The sequence below is a fragment of the Silene latifolia genome, chromosome 8, assembly GCF_048544455.1.
Source record: "Silene latifolia isolate original U9 population chromosome 8, ASM4854445v1, whole genome shotgun sequence".
Taxonomy (NCBI): Eukaryota; Viridiplantae; Streptophyta; class Magnoliopsida; order Caryophyllales; family Caryophyllaceae; genus Silene; species Silene latifolia.
Window position 1 is genome coordinate 55,699,174 of NC_133533.1, and position 20,988 is coordinate 55,720,161.

The window sequence follows — 20,988 nt, forward strand, 5'->3', positions numbered from 1 at the left end:
TTATTTACGTATTGCATTCTTTTATTTATTTTTCGCAACGATAATATGCATCATATTCCGCCTAAAAACCAAACCACCTATTTATTGCATGAAAACTGACACATATAGAGGTCACGAGTTAGTTTTCTTTGACATTCTTATGTCACATGATTTTTAAGCCATCATCCAAATTAATTCATTCACGCAGACGCTAGTTATTCGTTCACTTAATATGAATTATAATTTAGTTGATGGGATCTTCCTCGTATAAACAAAAATTGAGAACGGTCTTTATAGGTCAAACTCCAATGAGTCCCTTCTTCGTCGGTAGGCATAATATGACCCCTTCTACGTCGGGTAAGTTGGAACCGATTGACCTATTTTATCTCAACACTATGGTCACTCGTACGATCCTGTGATCATGGTGGACTATAGATAGGATTTACAGAAATCTATCGACCAAGAGTTCTTACGGAAGAATTAGCTAAACAGTTGGCTTATCAATTTACAGAAATTGAATCTTGGGATCACTTGTATCATTCTTGAGGGAGATCAATTATGCAAGTGCGAGAGTCTACACGTTAAAATGAATTTTAAATAGACTTAAATCACCTCGATGAGTTGCTTATTTCGTTTTTGTTTTTCTTTCTTTTTCAGTGTAGATCACGAACTTTTAAACTGCTAATAACAAATGGTTGGTTCTACTGATAACCCAATGCCAAGTGCCACATTGGACCGTGAGTCCTGGCTTCGGATCTTCATGAATCAGATGAATCAGTCTACTCGATCAAGAATGATGGATCAAACTTCGCGGACCGGGAGGCGGCATTACGGAATGCGCGCTGGCGACGGAAGCTCAAATATCTATTAGAGCCCATCCCGCAAACCCAGTCCCACGGCTGAGTCGAAATCACCAAGTTTAATGATTTCTGTATGGAAGCGGGTGCGATTAAAAACGTACTCATTTTTGCAATGGAACCCAATTTGCAGAAACGCTTCATAGCCCATGGTGCGAACAAGATTTTCACCACGCTCACCAAGGAATTCTCGAAAGCACCGAGAATCGTGACCTATGAGCATACCACTCGCTTCTTTGATGCGAGACTCCGAGAAAGGGCCAACCAGTTAGCCCACACATTCTCAAAGATGATTGAGAATGTCGAGAAGCTGGAGACCTTTGATTGTAAGATCAGTGAGAACATTGTGATCGACCGCATGCTTCACTCACTCCACGATGGTTTTTCGCAATTCAGGGCGAATTACTATATGAATGATTTGAAGAAAACTCCCCATGAACCGCACTCCTTCTCGTACGGACCGAGAAGGACATGAAGTTCAGTGGGAGCATGAAACAGGATGTTCTCGTCGTGTCAAACAAAGGCAAGGGTAAGGGCAAAGCTAAAGCGGACCTACCAAAGAGGTAAGGCGAAGTTTAAGAAGTCGGGTTCGGGTAAGAATGGTCCTGGTGAGTCAAGCAACTCATCAAAGCGCGACAAAGAGCAAGGATGGTAACATGGAGTGTCACCATTGCCACAAGACTGGGCATTGGAGGCGTACATGTCCCGTATACCATGAGGACATAAAGGCGAGTCGTGTTAAACCCGTTGGTATGTTTTCTTCCTCTACTACTTTTATTCATATGATTGAGATTAACCACGCAAGTTACGGAACTTGGGTACTTGATACTAGTTGTGGTTCTCATCTGTGTAATCATGTGCAGGGGCTCCGAAACATCGAACCCCTCGTAAAGGGTGAGGTGGACCTGCGTGTTGGGAATGGAGCAAGAGTGGCTGCCATCTCAAAGGGGACATATGTGATCCAGCTTCCTAGCGGATTTGAGTTGTCATTATATGATCTATTATGTACCCAGTCTTTCTAAAAACATTATTTCTGTTTCTGCACTTGACAAACTTGGATTTTCATTTGTAATAGAGAATAATTCTTGCATTTTCTCATTACACAATATGATTTATGGCAAGGCAGTCTCCATGAATGGAATTTATGTTTTAGATCGGACCAAATAAATATTACACGTAATGAATAAAAAGTTAAAGATTGGTGACAAAGATCAAACGTATCTATGGCACTGCCGCATGGGACACATTAATGAGAAACGCGTAAAACAGCTCATAAAGAATGGAGCTATCTCGGCCTTTGATTTTCAATCATTTGGCACGTGTGAATCTTGTCTCATCGGTAAGATGACTCGGATTTCCTTCAAAGGTGTTGGAATGCGCGCTGCTGACCTATTAGGACTCATACACACGGATGTATGTGGCCCTATGTCAATCACCGCATGAGAAGGCTATAGGTATTTCATCACTTTCACGGACGATTTAAGTAGATATGGCTATGTCTACTTAATGAAGCACAAAAGTGAATCCTTTGAGAAATTCAAGGAATACCAAAATAGGGTACAGAACCTATTGGGTAGAAAGATTAAAACACTGCGTTCGGATCGTGGTGGCGAGTATCTTTCTCACGAATTTGATCAACACCTAAAGGACTGTGGGATTGCCCTACAGTTAACTCCACCTGGAACACCTCAATTGAATGGTGTGTCCGAACGGAGAAATCAAACTTTACTTGATATGGTTCGATCCATGATGAGTCACACCGTGTTGCCTGACTCATTATGGGGTTATGCTCTTCTTCACACCGCTCTAATACTTAAATCAAGTCCGTCTAAAGCTATTGACAAGACTCCATATGAACTATGGAAGGGAACGATCCCTAACTTGTCCTTTATACGGGTTTGGGGCTGCGAGGCTTATGTCAAGTGGAGACACGAGGATAAGATCGGCCCGCGATTGGTCAAGACATACTTTATAGGTTATCCTAAAGGAACGCTTGGTCATTACTTTTATTCGCCAACCGAACAACGTGTTTTTGTTGCGGCTAGTGCGACATTCTTAGAGAAGGAATTTCTCGAGAATGCAAAGAGTGATAGAACCTTCGAACTGTCGGAGATTCCAGAACCAAGTACCGAGCAACTATTGGAGGAACCTATTCCTTCAATCCCTACTGCTGTTAACATTCCCGAGGAACCTAGGAGGTCGGGTAGAGTCTCTATTCCTCCGGCAGATACATTGGTATGGTCGAGGAACATGACATAGATGACGTTCTACTCTTAACGAGTAGTGAACCCGCAACCTATAAAGGTGCCATGACTAGTTCCGACTCAAAGCTATGGCTTGAGGCCATGCGATCCGAGATGGACTCCATGTATGAGAACAACGTGTGGGATCTTGTTGACTTACCTGCTAAGGTTCGTCCCCTTCAATGCAAATGGCTTTACAAGATAAAGCATTCTGTGGAAGGTCAACAAGATATCTATAAAGAACGACTAGTTGCTAAAGGTTTCACCCAAGTGCCAGGTTTGCACTATGATGAAATTTTTGCACCCGTAGTCATGCTGCGTTCCATTCGGATTATCTTAGCGATTGCCGCTTTTCATGACTATGAAATTTGGCAAATGGACGTGAAAACCGTCTTCTTAAACGGCTTTTTGGAGGAAGAGTTGTACATGGTACAACCCGAAGGTTTCATCGATCCACAACATCCTAAGAAAGTATGCAAACTTAAGCGTTCCATTTATGGACTTAAGCAAGCATCTCGGAGTTGGAATCATCGCTTCGACCAAGTGATAAAAGAAAATGGATTTACTCGATCGGTCGAGGAACCATGTCTATATATCAAGTCGAGTGGGAGCAAGATTGTCTTCCTAATATTGTATGTTGACGACATACTCCTGATTGAGAATGACATACCTCTCTTAACTTCGGTGAAAGTATGGTTGAAAAACCATTTCCAGATGAAAGATCTGGGTGAGGCACAAAGAATTTTGGGCATCCGTATCTATCGAGATAGATCACGTCGGATGTTATCTCTCGGTCAGAGTCTTACATAGACAAAGTCCTAGAGAGATTCAAAGATGACTAACTCCAAGAAGGGGTTTCTTCCTATGGCTCCAAGGGTGCATTTGAGCAAGCCTCAGGCACCAGAGACACTGGAAGAGAAAGAGCGCATGACACGGATTCCTTATGCCTCGGCTATAGGATCAATTATGTATGCCATGATATGCACACGTCCGGACGTGGCATATGCATTGAGTATGACAAGTCAATTCCAACAGCATCCAGGTGAATCACATTGGCTGGCTGTCAAGAACATTCTTAAGTACCTACGGAGGACTAAAGATTGGGCATTGACTTATGGAGGCCCTCAAAAGCTATGCGCAACCGGTTACGCAGATGCTAGCTTCCAAACGGATCGAGATGACTCGAAATCTCAGTCTGGATTCGTTTTTACTCTTAATGGCGCTGCAATCACCGGAAGAGTTCCAAACAAAATGTTACAAAGAGATTCTACGACCGAGTCCGAGTACTATGCCGCGTATGACATGTACAACGGAAAGCTCATCTAATCTGAGATTACGTGGAGCAAAAGGAAGTAGTGATAGGAAAGATTGCTACACATGATAATATAGCAGATCCTCTCACTAAACCATTACGACAAGTTAAGCATGAAGGGCATGTTAATTCCATGGGAATTAAACGTGTTCCTGAGTTGTAGTACTCTTTTATGGATTAGATTCATTTCTTGTGTACTCTATACAACATCATCGTTTTGATATTTATATATTTTGTTTTTCATGTGGATTTGTACGACAAATTTTGAACACCACAAAGTGAACTGAACAAACATTATATTTTTGGTCCTTAATTGCCCACATGAGCTGATAACTCTGGCAATTATTTTGTGACGTTGGTTGATGGTGGGTTCAACGAGCCATAAGTCAACCGGTTGACCGACCAATCACGAGGCGATTTATACGGATATTTCGTAGGACACAATTGTGACATCGACGTGGAGTCCTAAATGTTTTATAACATTCGCGCCTTGGTCGTGGATAGGACTTCCATGGTGATCCTAAGAGTCGATTCTTTTGACTATCGACTGTCTCTTGAGACTACGGCATATTTTGGGTGACTTTGGTTTCTTTCTCACGGTCATCCGTAATAGGGGGCCAAGTAGATTTTTTTCTGGTCATTTCATGCTGTGCTTAGATCGGAAGGAGTCGAGTTGAAGGAAATATTCAGCCTTTATCGTACTCGATATTTCTCGGGGCCACTCGAGGAGTCAGAATCGAAATGCATGGCCATGCTCGGATACGGATTCGTTTTATCAGTTAAGTTACTCTCTAGTCGGGGAAACCACTCTTGATACAGATCGATTGTAAAATACGACCTTTGCGGATCCGGATCTGCAAATTGTTTTACATTGAGTGGGAGAAATTTTAAATGAATATGAGAATCGGTTATCGCACATACACTTGTACGGACAAGTGGGAGTTTGTTGAGCCGTGTCCTCCGGTTAGTGCGGATAACGTCATTGCACATACACTTGTACGGACAAGTGGGAGCTTGTTGGGGTTGGTGTCCTTAACAGTTAGTGCAAGGACTTACAAATCTCTAAAAGGATCAAAGGGAATACTTTTGGTATTATTATCAGTTGATCCACGTTTATCAATAACGGTTGGCTTGCTAGATAAGTTTGACGTTATTGTCATACATATGGCGGTGATCAACTGGTCCCTAAAAGTCACACCTATAGGATACGTTTGAGAGATGTGACAAGATGAAAATACATCATGTAGATGCCAAATTTGACTAACCATTAGTTCGAGTTATTTGACTAATAATTAGTCAAAATGAGATGTTGAGATATTTTATTTAATACGGATTAAATAATAATGGCTAAGGCGAATTAAGCAGTTAATTCGTAAATTGAATATAAACGATTTATATTTAATTAATGTATATTGAATAAATTATACAATATCGTCTTTGTCGGACATGCATTAATAATTCAACTAACCCGTGTTATTAGTTGATATTTTAATAGCCGATAACCGATGACGATTTATAATATAAACCGTGTCATATACATTTTAGCGAGACGGGTCGGATCAGACGGATCACGAGTTAAATGAGGAGAAAGTGGAAAGCCCACTCCCCCTCTCATGACCCCGGATCGAGGCAACAAAAGGAGAGGCTCTCTCTCCTTTTTGACCTAGCGATTTTCATTTACAGAAAAACTAGGGTTTTGGAGATTATTTTCTCTCTGAAACCTAGATCTCACATCTGAAAAAACTCACAATAGCTCTCTCGATATTGCAAGTCAATTAGAGAGCATTTCTAGCACAAGGGCATAGTCTCAGACGGTCTTGGGTGCAACAATTAGGAGGAAATCTCTGTTGATTTCTGTTCTTTACGCCGCACTACAAAGGAACCGAGGTTGATTCTTTATCTTTGTTGTTTCTGTATTGTATTTCGTTTATGACCATTTTTCACATGTTAAATTTACGTTATAGTCCTAAATTTAAAGGGTCTTATACGGATATTATGTAACACCCCCTCATACCCTGGTACCTTACCAGGACTACCTAAGCATGAAAGGTTGTTACCATCTCGGTTGCCCGAGGTTAGTATAAATCAAAAGCGTCCGTCCTAAACACATTTATTAGAAGTACTGTAAAGTATTAATGTTTACAACAATCCAAACCCAAACCAAAACCAATAAAGTGAATACAACTGAGGACAACTACAAAATCATAGCTAAGACTCGTGACTGTGATACTACAATTGGTGATGACGACTTCCCATGACCGCCCAAGCTCATCAAATGCAATACCTGTCAAGTCTGCTCACCATCCCCGAATGGATCACCGCAGGTTTTACAAAACAACAACAACGGGGTCAGTACTACTCAATCAATATAAGACAACAAACATTACCACCAGCTGATCATCGATCTCACACGATGAACCGACTACACACCGAAGTGTGTAGCCCCGCCATTACCTATCGCAACAGTAATCCTCGCCGCCGATGGGTGACCGCACCCATCCCCACCTAGTCCAGCTCATCAACGAGCGACTAACAGTCCCTGTCCGTTAATGTGCACATCCCCTCCCGTGACGGGTTCCACGGAGGGCGAACTAGGGTGTGAAGCCACTCCCGCAAGTGACTCCACCACAATCATACACACACGATCATCAAATTGTCACAACATCACAACCGTCACAACACAACCACACCAACACCATCATCACAACACCCATACTCCGATGATCGTGAGATAACAACAATTACAACACAAGCACGAGTCTTAAATCAATTAACGATGAATCGAGTAGGAAACCCTACCGTTTCGTAATCCGATATGCTCTATTCAATCATACAATTTGCATAGCAATTACCACATCGTCACCTACAACAATTATAATCAACAATCAACACACATATAATGACCAAACCCTAAACCCCCAAATTAACCCAAAACAATAATTAGAGCAAAACCCTAAAAGACAACTTAATGAGACTCATGAAATCAGAGACTTACCGACATAATCGACGCAAGGCAAGATTCGTTAGACTCACGAACAATCCACGCAAATGAGAGGGAGATTTGGAGAGGATTAGAGTTACGTTGTGTAGTTTAGGTTTTGTAAAATGTTTTAGAAACTGTAAAATGCGTCTCAATATAACTCTAACCCTTTCTAAATCAACCGCAGAAAATATTACCCTTCAGACCGGATACTCGGTCGAGTATAGAGTATACTCGGTCGAGTATCCTCTACTCGGTCGAGTATTACCCATACTCGGCCGAGTATTCTGGGCGATAGCCAAACGTAAATACCCAACACACTTTACTCGACCGAGTAGGCCATACTCGGTCGAGTACCAGCCTATAAAATCCGTAGTGTTACAATTTTCCCCCCTTAAAAAGAACTTCGTCCCCGAAGTTCCAACCCAACCTATAAAACATGAACACCTAACACCAGCTCCACTAACCACGCTTACTAGATAACATATCCTCTCGATATTGACTCCATAATATTATCAAATAACCACAATATAACGTTGCCAACCTTGTCTCACTTCCATAACACTCACTAGCAACTCAATACCAAGACAATCCACAAACAAGATCAACCATCGAAACGGAATGTTACATTCTACCACCTTTAAAAGGAACTTCGTCCTCGAAGTTTACTCACACTCATCAACATCATCATCCAGCTGCCAAAACTCTTGAACTCATAAATATCATCATCCACTTTTATTAACACTATCGAAACATCGAACTACTACAAGCACATCCATGGCCTTTTAACACTATCAACCACTATATGTACCCATCCATTCCTTATGCTACACCAACACTCTACGTCCAATAATATTACAACATGCACAACCCTCAAACGCTCTTTGCCGCATCCTACTCCTCTTAAGACACATGTTACGTCCTCGTAACTCACTAATACTAGATCCTTAGCTATATCGTCTCATTATCCTCATCACCACCGCATGTCAAAGATAACCACCTATAATCTAAACACTCGTCATGTATATATCCAAGGCTCTCTTACTTAAACATTTCTCATACCTCAACTCATTCTGCACTCCATCTAACCAAAACCACACAATCCTGATCATAACAAACACTCTAACTCTTCCACATTACCGCGACATGACATATCTCTCTATATAAACTATATAAAACTCTTATCGCCAAAAGCATAACTCACGATCCACACTTGTTACGTACACTCACACTCGATCCTCAAGTTCCTTTCTTTCATTACCGCAAGACTCATACATAACTTAACACGACACTAATTACCCAACACCCTACACTCACTGTCTCAACAAAGGATTATGAACCACCTGCATCTTTCCGGTCATTACCACACATGTTTTACGAATCACTTGCCATTACCATGTCTACTAAAGCCTTATCTAGAACAAGATCAAAATTACTGTAACAACCTCTCACAACCGTGTCCCATCAACAGAATATCACTATACCATGACAACAATGAAAACATATACAACTCTATTTCATATCATACTCTACCCTCATTCCTAAACTTAACCTGGTAAAGAAAACATCAATAAACAAGACAACCAAGCTATCTCGCACAAACCGAAACTCGTAGGGAGCAACATCAAACAAAACACCAATCTATGTATAATCGGTATGTACTTTGTCGAAACTCGAATCATAATCATCCCGCCTACTCCACCACAACCGGTGTGACGACATCGCAACACCGCCACCAACAACTGCACCGCAGTGCGAAAATGCCCGCATCACAACATGAAGTACCATGCCCAGATCACCACTCGAGGCACAACAACCACATCGATAAACATCACAATCACATATAATTCCCATAAACACTGACTCAGTATGACATTTCGAACAAGAAAACTCATTCAAAACCATTTTACTAGATTATAACACAACATATTATACGGAATAAACTGACAAGAATCTCATGAACATCATCCTTACCATTTCACGGAATAAACATGTATCATCAATACACATACAATTTTAACTATCCATGCCAGATCAATCAAATTATTACCTTTTGAACCTCATTCCATTAGTATACCGTACCCAACATAAATTACAAAACATTGATATAACAACTTTATAATTATCACACCATACCACTTCTTGTGAGGTCAGAACCTCACACAAACATTTACACATATCATAGACCCGTAATCACATTCAACTAGTCAATCCTGATCACGTAAGTTACCACTTGACAATGAATATCTCTTATCCGGACTTAACTCAGATGCCCTTCCTAACATATCTTCTCTTACACACAATTATCACCCCTCCGACAAATGTAGCCATAACCTCGCACCCACTTCCAAATAACACCTCGTATATCCACATCTTATACTTCCTCACAACCAAACATACTAACCACCTCCACAAAATCAACCTCATTAGAACAACTAACTTCCCCAAAGTAACATCATCCTCAGCCACTAGTGACACTACTATGACACCAACATCCTTTATGTGACTACTCTCTTACTATCACCTCTTAATATAACAATCTGTTTCCTCTCTTTGGTTATCATCCCAAATAACGAACATCCAATCCATCAACAGAACATACCTCAACATTATTCCCAATTCTATCCTTTATCATATCGCTACCTAACTCTCCACCAAAATCTCAGATCTTGCAACACTCCACAAGCTTCTTATTCCCTTAATACCTCGAAACTCACGGCTAACACGTCGTCCTGCTCTCCTATATAACCATTAACTCACACCCTCTAGTGGGGATATAGTACATTTCATAATTTCCTACTTTCATGCTCATTAGCTTCGGTCAACGTTCTCTCAACTTACTTCCGTCCCTCTTTCCCTCCTTTTACTCAATAATGCCAATTAATAAGTCATCTCCTTTCTCTTTCTACCTAACCCTTTAGTCATTTGTTTATTTTCCATAGCTCCGCAACTCTAATTCCATTAATTCATATCAATAACTTATCATTCTTCTTATCATTTATCATCTCTCATCTTGCTTCACACTCACCCTTGTCACCATCAAGTCCACACACTAACAGTTACTCTTCAATTAGTCATATCTCCCTTTCGCATCTCTAGAAACCAAAATTCACTTCATACCGTTTGTCCAAAGAATTACACACTAGGCTCACCTCTTTGATATTCCAACTTCCCAAACTTAGCCACTATCTATAAATCCACATCGCGATATAACTTCCTTTAAGTTCACTATATACCTCTCTTTCCTATCTTCTTACAACAACCTTCCATTACATATATCCTTAAGCAACTCTATCCTAGCTGTCTTCCTCCATAAATCCTTACACATCCAAATATGCCACTATTCGTATCCGTTATCTCAATCTTACATTCTCATGCTTCTTTACACTTACATCACCCTTGCCCATATACACTTACTTTTATACTACTCAACACACGACTATATCACTCATCATATCTCACAAAACATGCTCTTTACCTCGATTGGCTCATCATTCTTCCCTTTTCTTTTTCCACTATCCTTCACAACCACATTAACACATGTCTTCCTTACCCAACACATGTCCCTCATAAGCCATCATTCTCCATGTCATAACTTCCGGTAACTTACGTATCAAGACCGTCTCACATATAAAAGAATACGTTAAGACTCAAAACATACATGTGTATATACCCTACGACTCAAAACAATGTAAAATCATAGCCACCGGCTCAAAACAAAAGTAAGAACATAGCCACCGACTCAAAACAAAAGTAAGAACATAGCCACCGACTCAAAGTGGCCGCCCAAAGAGGTACTCGGTCGAGTACATAACATACTAGGTCAATTACAAGGTACTCGGTCGAGTAACTATATTACTCGGTCGAGTTTTCGACTCCAGAAGCAAACTCAATTGTCGCAGAAGGATTACTCGGTCGAGTATTGGGAATACTCGGCCGAGTAGACCTTACTCGGTCGAGTATGAGACTACTCGGCCGAGTTCACGACTCCGAGGCGCTAAACAAGTATTATCACAGAGAGATTACTCGGCCGAATATGGAATACTCGGTCGAGTATAAAAGATACTCGGCCGAGTAGGGACTACTCGGTCGAGTATCGGCGCAGTTCTCAGCACCGACCAGTTTTTGTAAAACAGTCATATCTCCCTCGTTACTTGGTCATTTTGGGCGTGTGACCTATCGTTAGAATCGTAAGACGACAAGCTATCACCTCAACTTGGAATCACAGCAATATCATTTCTATAACTCGACTTATGTCAGTTTTAAGACAACCCTTCCGTAATCGATCTTTATACAAATCAAGTTTCCTAAGCCAAAACAACTTGAACATTCATAAGGCAACAAAAACAACTCAATACTTCAAGAAACCAGTATACAAATGAACTCTTATCATCCGTTCATGTATATAGACACCTGCCCGTTACTATATGCTACTACCAGCAATCAAGCATTAACATCATCATGTTCATATGCACATGTACCACTACCATACTTCATGCTCAAAATTCTATTAAACAGGTAACATAATCACATTCTTCATGCTCAATATCAACCAGATACAAATTCACAATTCACCTTTCATATTTTACCATGTTCCAACACTTAACATGCCAACATATCCGTGCTTAAAGTTTAACATCACAATCCTCGATGCATCTTTCAAACACTATCACATTCAACTTCTTTCATCATTTCATCCAACCATGCACAAGATTCAAACTATAGATATCAAACACACATGAATCAAACATACAACAGTTTTCCCCCATGTGACCGGCTTGAGATCGTAAGGACCTTAATGCGACTTCGGGACGTCTCCCAAGTCTTTGCGGTAGCTCCAAACAACTCTCCCCAGGTTCATTTTATTTAGACTCCCTAAGTTCATTGGGTTCATTTGTTTTAGGTGTCGGAATCGTCGGCTCTGATACCACTTTGTAACACCCCCTCATACCCTGGTACCTTACCAGGACTACCTAAGCATGAAAGGTTGTTACCATCTCGGTTGCCCGAGGTTAGTATAGATCAAAAGCGTCCGTCCTAAACACATTTATTAGAAGTACTGTAAAGTATTAATGTTTACAACAATCCAAACCCAAACCAAAACCAATAAAGTGAATACAACTGAGGACAACTACAAAATCATAGCTAAGACTCGTGACTGTGATACTACAATTGGTGATGACGACTTCCCATGACCGCCCAAGCTCATCAAATGCAATACCTGTCAAGTCTGCTCACCATCCCCGAATGGATCACCGCAGGTTTTACAAAACAACAACAACGGGGTCAAGATACTACTCAATCAATATAAGACAACAAACATTACCACCAAATGATCATCGATCTCACACGAGAATCCGACTACACACCGAAGTGTGTAGCCCCCCATTACCCATCGCAACGGTAATCCTCGCGCCGATGGGTGACCGCAGCCCATCCCCACCTAGTCCAGCTCATCAACGAGCGACTAACAATCCCTGTCCGTTAATGTGCACATCCCCTCCCGTGACGGGATCCACGGAGGGCGAACTAGGGTGTGAAGCCACTCCCGCAAGTGACTCCACCACAATCATACACACACAGCATCACAGCTGTCACAACATCACAACCGTCACAACACAACCACACCAACACCATCATCACAACACCCATACTCCGATGATCAACAGATAACAACAATTACAACACAAGCACAGTCTTAAATCAATTAACAGTAACTGAGTAGGGAAACCCTACCTTTTCGTAATCCGATATGCTCTATTCAATCATACAATTTGCATAGCAATTACCACATCGTCACCTACAACAATTATAATCAACAATCAACACACATATAATGACCAAACCCTAAACCCCCAAATTAACCCAAAACAATAATTAGGGCAAAACCCTAAAAGACAACTTAATGAGACTCATGAAATCAGAGACTTACCGACATAATCGACGCAAGGCAAGATTCGTTAGACTCACGAACAATCCACGCAAATGAGAGGGAGATTTGGAGAGGATTAGAGTTACGTTGTGTAGTTTAGGTTTTGTAAAATGTTTTAGAAACTGTAAAATGTGTCTCAATATAACTCTAACCCTTTCTAAATCAACCGCAGAAAATATTACCCGTCAGACCGGATACTCGGTCGAGTATAGAGTATACTCGGCCGAGTATCCTCTACTCGGTTGAGTATTACCCATACTCGGCCGAGTATTCCTGGGCAGTAGCCAAACAGAATACCCAACACACTTTACTCGACCGAGTAGGCCATACTCGGTCGAGTACCAGCCTATAAAATCCGTAGTGTTACATATTACCCCACAGTTTGACCTTGTTGCAGACTTGGATCTTTGAGTACTTCCCCCCATTTAAGCCGATGACTATGTTAGCGAGCACACTCGGGGCTCCTAGGGCGACGATTTGGGCTACTAGTGGGATACCTAAGGCTGAGTCGCACAGAGCTCTTGTCTCCTACCGAGAGCAGCTTGATATGATGGCGATTGAGTCGGTAGCTTGGATACAGTACCCTAACCCTCCCGAGAACGAGCATCCTCGCAGTCTTTTCCATGGGTTGTTGAGATTTATTGACATTGTTGATCCATACCAGCCAGATCATTGCCTACAACAATTTGGGTACATGCAGATCATTCCGACCCCTATGGGACGACCTGATAAGTCCTACCGTCCAGTTATGTCGAAAGCCTATGATGTGCATTTTGATGGTTGATAAGTGCATAATTTACATTATTTTACCCCTTAGATTAGCTCCATTTTATATGTATTATGCACTACCTTTAGTGTTTATGAGCTAATATTTGCTTTCTAGTTCCATTTGTATGTTTTCTCATGTTTTGTAGGAAAATGAGCTAAAATGATCCCAATTCTACTCAAGTACAAATACTAGAAGCATGAGCTAAGCTAAAGAAGAGATGATGGATCAACATGGAAGATGTGCATGGACTTGCATGGATAAAGTGATGGATTAATTTGAAAAATTACAAATGCAAAGTCAAGCTCATAATTCACAAGTCAACAAATGCCTAGGATGCTAAAGTCACATATAGATCCTTTCTAAGATGTCAAACATTGCATTCAACCGGGTGATTAAAGGAGCATTAAAAGATGACCATAGGATTCCTTGAGCATTAAACCAAGAATTGAAGAGAAAATACCCGGGCAATGGTAACCCCGATCGGGGACACCCAACCCCGATCGGGGTTACCATTGCCCAGGTATTTTCTCTTCAATTCTTGGTTTAATGCTCAAAGAATCCTATGGTCATCTTTTAATGATCCTTTAATCACCCGGTTGAATGCAATGTTTGACATCTTAGAAAGGATCTCTATGTGACTTTAGCATCCTAGGCATTTGTTGACTTGTGAATTATGGGCTTGACTTTGCATTTGTAATTTTTCAAATTAATCCATCACTTTATCCATGCAAGTCCATGCACATATTCCATGTTGGTCCATCATCTCTTTTTTAGCTTAGCTCATGATTCTAGTATTTGTACTTGAGTAGAATTGGGCCCATTTTAGCTTATTTTCCTACAAAACATGAGAAAACATACAAATGGAACTAGAAAGCAAATATTAGCTCATAAAAACTAAAGGTAGTGCATAATACATATAAAATGGAGCTAATCTAAGGGGTAAAACAATGTAAATTATGCACTTATCAAACTTACCCAAGCTAAACCCTTACCTGTCCCCAAGCAAGAAACCATATCCCATCATTTGCAATATCCCAAACAAGCTAAGCATAATGATTTAAAAACCCGAAACAACATGGGCAAAGAATAAAGCAAAACATGGATGAGATTTACATGACGGCGTAGCATGGAAAACTCGAAATGAACCTTTAAGCTCTTACATGATCTTTTGACTTATGGACTCTCACGGTGCACTCAAACTCTTTTATATGTTAAGGACAATTTTGTGAATGAACACTCAACTATCCTCAACTCATGAAAATGTGCCCGCAATCTAATATGGCAATCAATTCAAAACTATAAGACAAAACAATCAAATGCAAGCATGTAAAGAAGTCAAGGGTAAGAAGAAGGTAAATAAACATGGGTAAGAAAGGGGAACAAATGAATTATGGATTGTGGAGCTAATGTCAAGCTAGCAACAAACAAATGTAAGGATGCTCAATCCCAATTCTAACCCAATTTGCAATACAAAACATAGAAAAGCTCTCCAAAATGTATAAATGATGCATGAGAGCTCCTACTACACCTCTTCTTCTCATTTTCAACACAATCTTTGCTTCTTCTTTTTCATGCTTTTCTTTCTTCATTTTTCAATGTATATTCAATCTTTTCATTTTTCTCATTCATTTTCATTCTTTCATTTTTCTTCAAGCATTTTTCTTTCTTTCTTCTTTTCGCACATTTTTTTCACATTCCTTCCATTTCTTTTCATAAGCACTAAGACCAAGCTCACATGACTTCCAACAATAAACCACATCCCAATGAGCACCCAAATATTATCCAACTAAACTACTAGCTCAACAAGGGTAGGCAGTTTCAATGATGTAGCTAGGGATAAATTTTGTGAAGGGGTAAAAAAGGCTAAATTTATCATGTGAATGGCTCCAAAATGTTATAACAAATGAATGCATGCTTATAAAGAGATGACATGAGAACCATACTTGTACGTTTTGATGAAACACACATCATAAGGAGACACCTACACTCACCTAAGAGAGACCGGATATGGATGCATCGGTCTAAAGAGGCTCTACCTTACCAATTTTGTAGCTCGCCAATAGTCAAGATCAAGCCTATTCAGTTCATTTTCCATCTCCCACCTACTATGTCAAGACATCCCCATGTAGAAATTATTCCATCAAATAAGAATAAATCATTATCTATAGGCTTTCATTAGGATATGAAAGAGGGCATAAGTAGGACAAGCAAAGAATTAGAAGCAAAAATTCAAACAAATTTTTCAAAAAATCTCACTAAATCTATACTAACTAAATGCAAACTAACTAATATGCGAATGCAATGGTTCGTATTTGGACTACACTTGGACTCATTAGTCAATGCACAAGGCACATCTCGACAGCTTGACTTTACCCGCCCACCCACCCACCTCATCCTTATGCGAAAGGGTATATGGAGTGGTTTGTTTCACACTCGCATCCTTATGTGATGAACATTCCTTGCGATGCTGATTAGATGCCCGCTTCTAGGTCCTACTTTCCGACTACGGTACGACTTCCGTTAACTATATTTTTCCATATTTTAATGATATGTCTAAGTGTTAATGTCCGCTTTGTATTTTAATAATACGACTACGGTACGACTAATGTTTCATTTTGATTTTTTTTTTGTTTTTTTTGTTTTTAGGTGGGACAGTCGCTTATTCAGAGGTTCTCACAGTTCGACGATGTTGAAGACCCTGCACTCACCGGCGAATTTAGGCAGTTTATGAGGACTGTCCATCCCCAGATGCGTGCATATACTGGTAGACCCCCCGTTGCTGAGGGGAGTAGGGGGAGAGGCAGACGTCCTGCCACCGGTAGGGGCAGGGGAAATGACAGGAGAACCCGTGAGGCTGACGAGGGAGGATCGGGAGACGGTGATGAGTAGTTAGAGTATTTATTAGTTCTTCGTTTCATTAGACTTCTTGTTTGTTTTTTCTGTTGAACATTTTATGTTAGACTGTTTATGGTATTTTGTTTTTTTGTTGAACATTTTATGTTAGACATTCTTATTTAGACAGCATATCATAAGCTCCGCTAATTAACTAGATATTACAACATATCGACTATTTAATTATATATTACAATATTTATTTAATTAAGTAAATATTGCATCTCTACTAATTAAATAAATATTATAAAATTTAGTGGATCGTCTATAAATACGACATCAAAAAATTCTTTATGTTCATCGGTTAACTTTGCTCTACGTGTATGACCTTCAAGAAACTTTCCAAAATTATGATTATGAAACCCGCACTTAGGAACTACTTCCCACACACCAACACTTCTATTTATCACCCTTACTGCAAATGGACACTTAATTCTCTTCGTTTTTTTACTTTCTTTGCGGTTTTTCGGGATCCTTCGCATTACTTTTGTAAGGTTTACTACGCTCACATGCAACAATTTTATACGGAGGACTTTTTTCCATGTGATACTTATATTTTATCAGGTGAAACCCTAACTCATAAGTAACATCATTAATATAATCAAATGCTTCTTCGAAGGTGTGAAACGTATAATCGATATATCACTATAATCAACACCGTCTCCTTGGGCTTCCTCAACATTTTCTTAAATTAAAAAAAAAAAATAAAGAATATATTTTTTTTAATAAGGACGAACATGTGAAAAACACGAAATGGCATGGGCCAAACGTGTGAAAAACACGCACATGCCTAGGCCAAAACGTGTAAAAAACACGAAATAACCTGGGCTTAATCGTGTAGATCACACGTTTGGGCCTGGTCTGTTTCGTGTGATCCACACGTTAAGGCCTGGTCCATTTCGTGTGGTTTACACGATTAGGCCTGGGCTTAGACGTGTTTTTCACACGTTTTTTCCTGGGCAAAGTCATACATCTGACTCGAATTCAAATTTTTTGCAAATCGGCATATAAAAAAAATGTGATTTAAATTAAGATACTCGATTAATACCTTATTTTCCGTGTTGTTATTATCGTAACCAAACCCGCTTCCCTTTTCCGTGTTACTCGTGTTGTTATCATCGTAACCATAACCGCTTCCCTCGCCTTGATCATAACTATCATACTCATTGTAATATCGATAATGTTGTTCGGCATTCCAATCATTTTCGAATTGCTTTCCATCGTAATTTTCATTAGTATACGATTCACACATGTATCGGAAAAATGGGTTATCGTCACCCATTTCCGACTTATCCAAAAAAAAAAATATGTTGAATATTTTTTAGAGAGAGAAGGGCGAAGTTGTCAAGTTAAAATGAAATTAGGGGCTACGTTTAGTAAAATAGGAGAGACGTTTAGCAATTTTGATAATTTCCCTTAAAATACTTGTCTCTTCCGGGAGGATGTCCTCCTTACACAGTTACATTCAAAGGAGAAAGACCAAAATGGTAATAAGGAGGATGGTCTTCCTCCTTTTGAGTGTGATCCTCCTCCTTTGAGTGTAAGGACGTCCTTCCGAAGGACACAAGTATTTCTCAATTTCCCCAAAGAACCAAAACGAAAAACCCAAACGTATGGTAGTCGTTCGTATATACTCCCTCTATTATATCCCGGTCATTTGTTATCCTATATCATTTTTAGGTGTGTAAGTCAATTGTTGTTTTTTCTATTTTAAGAATGAACATGACAATTTGATTATTCATACCCAATTTATTCCCGTTGTCATTTAGTAAGCATAACAATTGATTGGTACGGAGTGAGAGGGAGCAGTTAATGGATTATACAACCGGTTGTATATACAACTTATTCAGTGTTGTGGAGCTTTGTTACAAAGTTGTCGAGCTCTATTAACAAAATTATCGAGTTATGATACAAAGTTGTTGAGTTTAACAGAATAATTATTAAGCTCAATAACTTCGTAAAATAGCTCAATAACTTGTAAAATAACTCAACAACTTTGTGTGAGAGCTCGATAACTTTGACGCTGTTTTACATAGCTCTTATACAATCGGTTGTAGGATAATATTTGTGTGGGAGAGAGTATATATATGAAAATGAGTGGGAGAAGGAAGTATCGGGACATTGTATTGGTATTGAGTGGGTGGAATAAAGCGTTGGAGCAGAGAGAAGATGTCGTACCTGCTACCACACTTGCACTCAGGATGGGCTTTTGATCAATCCATCCTCGCCGAAGAAGAACGTCTTGTCATCATCCGCTTTGGTCACGATCGGGATGAAACACCGTATGCGAGGTTTATTTGTTTACCCTACTCTCTCTTTTTCATCCTCTCTTTTCATAATCATTACTTAGGGTATGGACCAATTTTCAATAAAAAGGTTGAGGAAACGGGATTCTCGAACTCGGACCGCTCGATTGTTGTCTCATGTTTTTATTTCATCATCTCTTAAATTTTATCGCACGACAATTAGGCCTGCCTTACTTTACGGTTCCGAGTGTTGGGCCATGAAACATTGTCACATTCAAAAGATGAGTGTGGCGGAGATGCGGATGTGCGGACATACAAGGAAAGATCGATTAAGGAATGAGGTGATTAGGGAAAAGGTAAAAGTGGCGCCAATAGAGGACAAGATGATGGAAAACCCACTAAGATGGTTTGGCCATGTGAGAAGGAGACCTATGGATGCACCAGTTAGGAGGCTGGAGACTTGGAGCACATAAAAGGTCCCTAGAGGTAGAGGAAGACCGAGACAGACATGGTTAAGAGTAATAGAGCACGATATGAGATTTCTGGGCTTGAGGAGAGTATGGTGATGGAGAGGGCACAATGGAGGGAAAGGATACATGTGAATTTTTAGTATTTGATGTTTTTTTGACATATTTAGTGTTTTTATTTAATTTAAAAAATTTAATTATTTGTTCTTCTCTCCTTTATTACACTTTTTTTACCAACCACTGTCTTATATATTTTACTTGGTTTACTTTTAAGGCATTCCGGATCCTTAATTCTATTTCGGTTTTCAAAATCGTTTTAATCTTTCCTCTCGATTTAAATTTTAAGTTTTTATAAAAGAAATCCGGAATTCGATTTTAAAACCTGTAAGTTTACCTTAACTTTGCATTACATTTTCACTCTCCCTTTTGTTTTTCATTTTCTCTTTTCTATTCGCATTTTGAGGTGTGCGTTCACCCATGGACGGTTCTAAAGGATGATTATGTCAGGCGACCCCAAATTATTTAGGAAATTAAGGCTCTGATGTTGTTGTTGTTGTTGTTGTTGTTGTTGTTGTTGTTGTTGTTGTTGTTGTTGTTGTTGTTGTTGTTGTTGTTGTTGTTGTTGTTGTTGTTGTTGTTGTTGTTGTTGTTGTTGTTGTTGTTGTTGTTGTTGTTGTTGTTGTTGTTGTTGTTGTTGTTGTTGTTGTTGTTGTTGTTGTTGTTGTTGTTGTTGTTGTTGTTGTTGTTGTTGTTGTTGTTGTTGTTGTTGTTGTTGTTGTTGTTGTTGTTGTTGTTGTTGTTGACTATAAAGAACTTTGCTGTCATTTATCTAGTCGATATCATCGAGGTCCCTGATTTCAACACAATGTATGAGCTCTATGACCCTTCAACAGTCATGTTCTTTTTCAGGAACAAACACATTATGAGTGACTTGGGTACTGGGAACAAAAACAAAATCAATTGAGCTCTCAAGGACAAGCAGGAGTTTATTGATATTGTTGAGACCGTTTATCGTGGTGCTCGTAAGGGCCGAGGTCTTGTCATTGCACCAAAGGATTACTCTACTAAGTGTTGGATATATTATGGTGGTTAACACTCCGTCGACCGCCAATGGCAAATGATAAACTTGGATAACGATAGAATCACGAATCATTTTTCTTAAAGAGTATTTCGACCCTTACATTTGCCTCGGGTTGCACGAAATCTCTTATAGGATAAGACTATCGATTCCCTCTCGTTCTAGGCAAATAGAATCGAGAGAATACAAATGAAGTTTGTAATTTGTTTGTTCTTTCAAATTCGGAAATTCTG

The 20,988-nt window shown here is 39.7% G+C and overlaps 1 pseudogene; it reads left to right on the forward strand.

Moving 5' to 3' along the window:
- Nucleotides 1–19,133: 19,133 nt before the first annotated feature.
- Nucleotides 19,134–20,770, forward strand: LOC141595210 (thioredoxin-like protein YLS8; annotated as a pseudogene).
- Nucleotides 20,771–20,988: the final 218 nt, after the last annotated feature.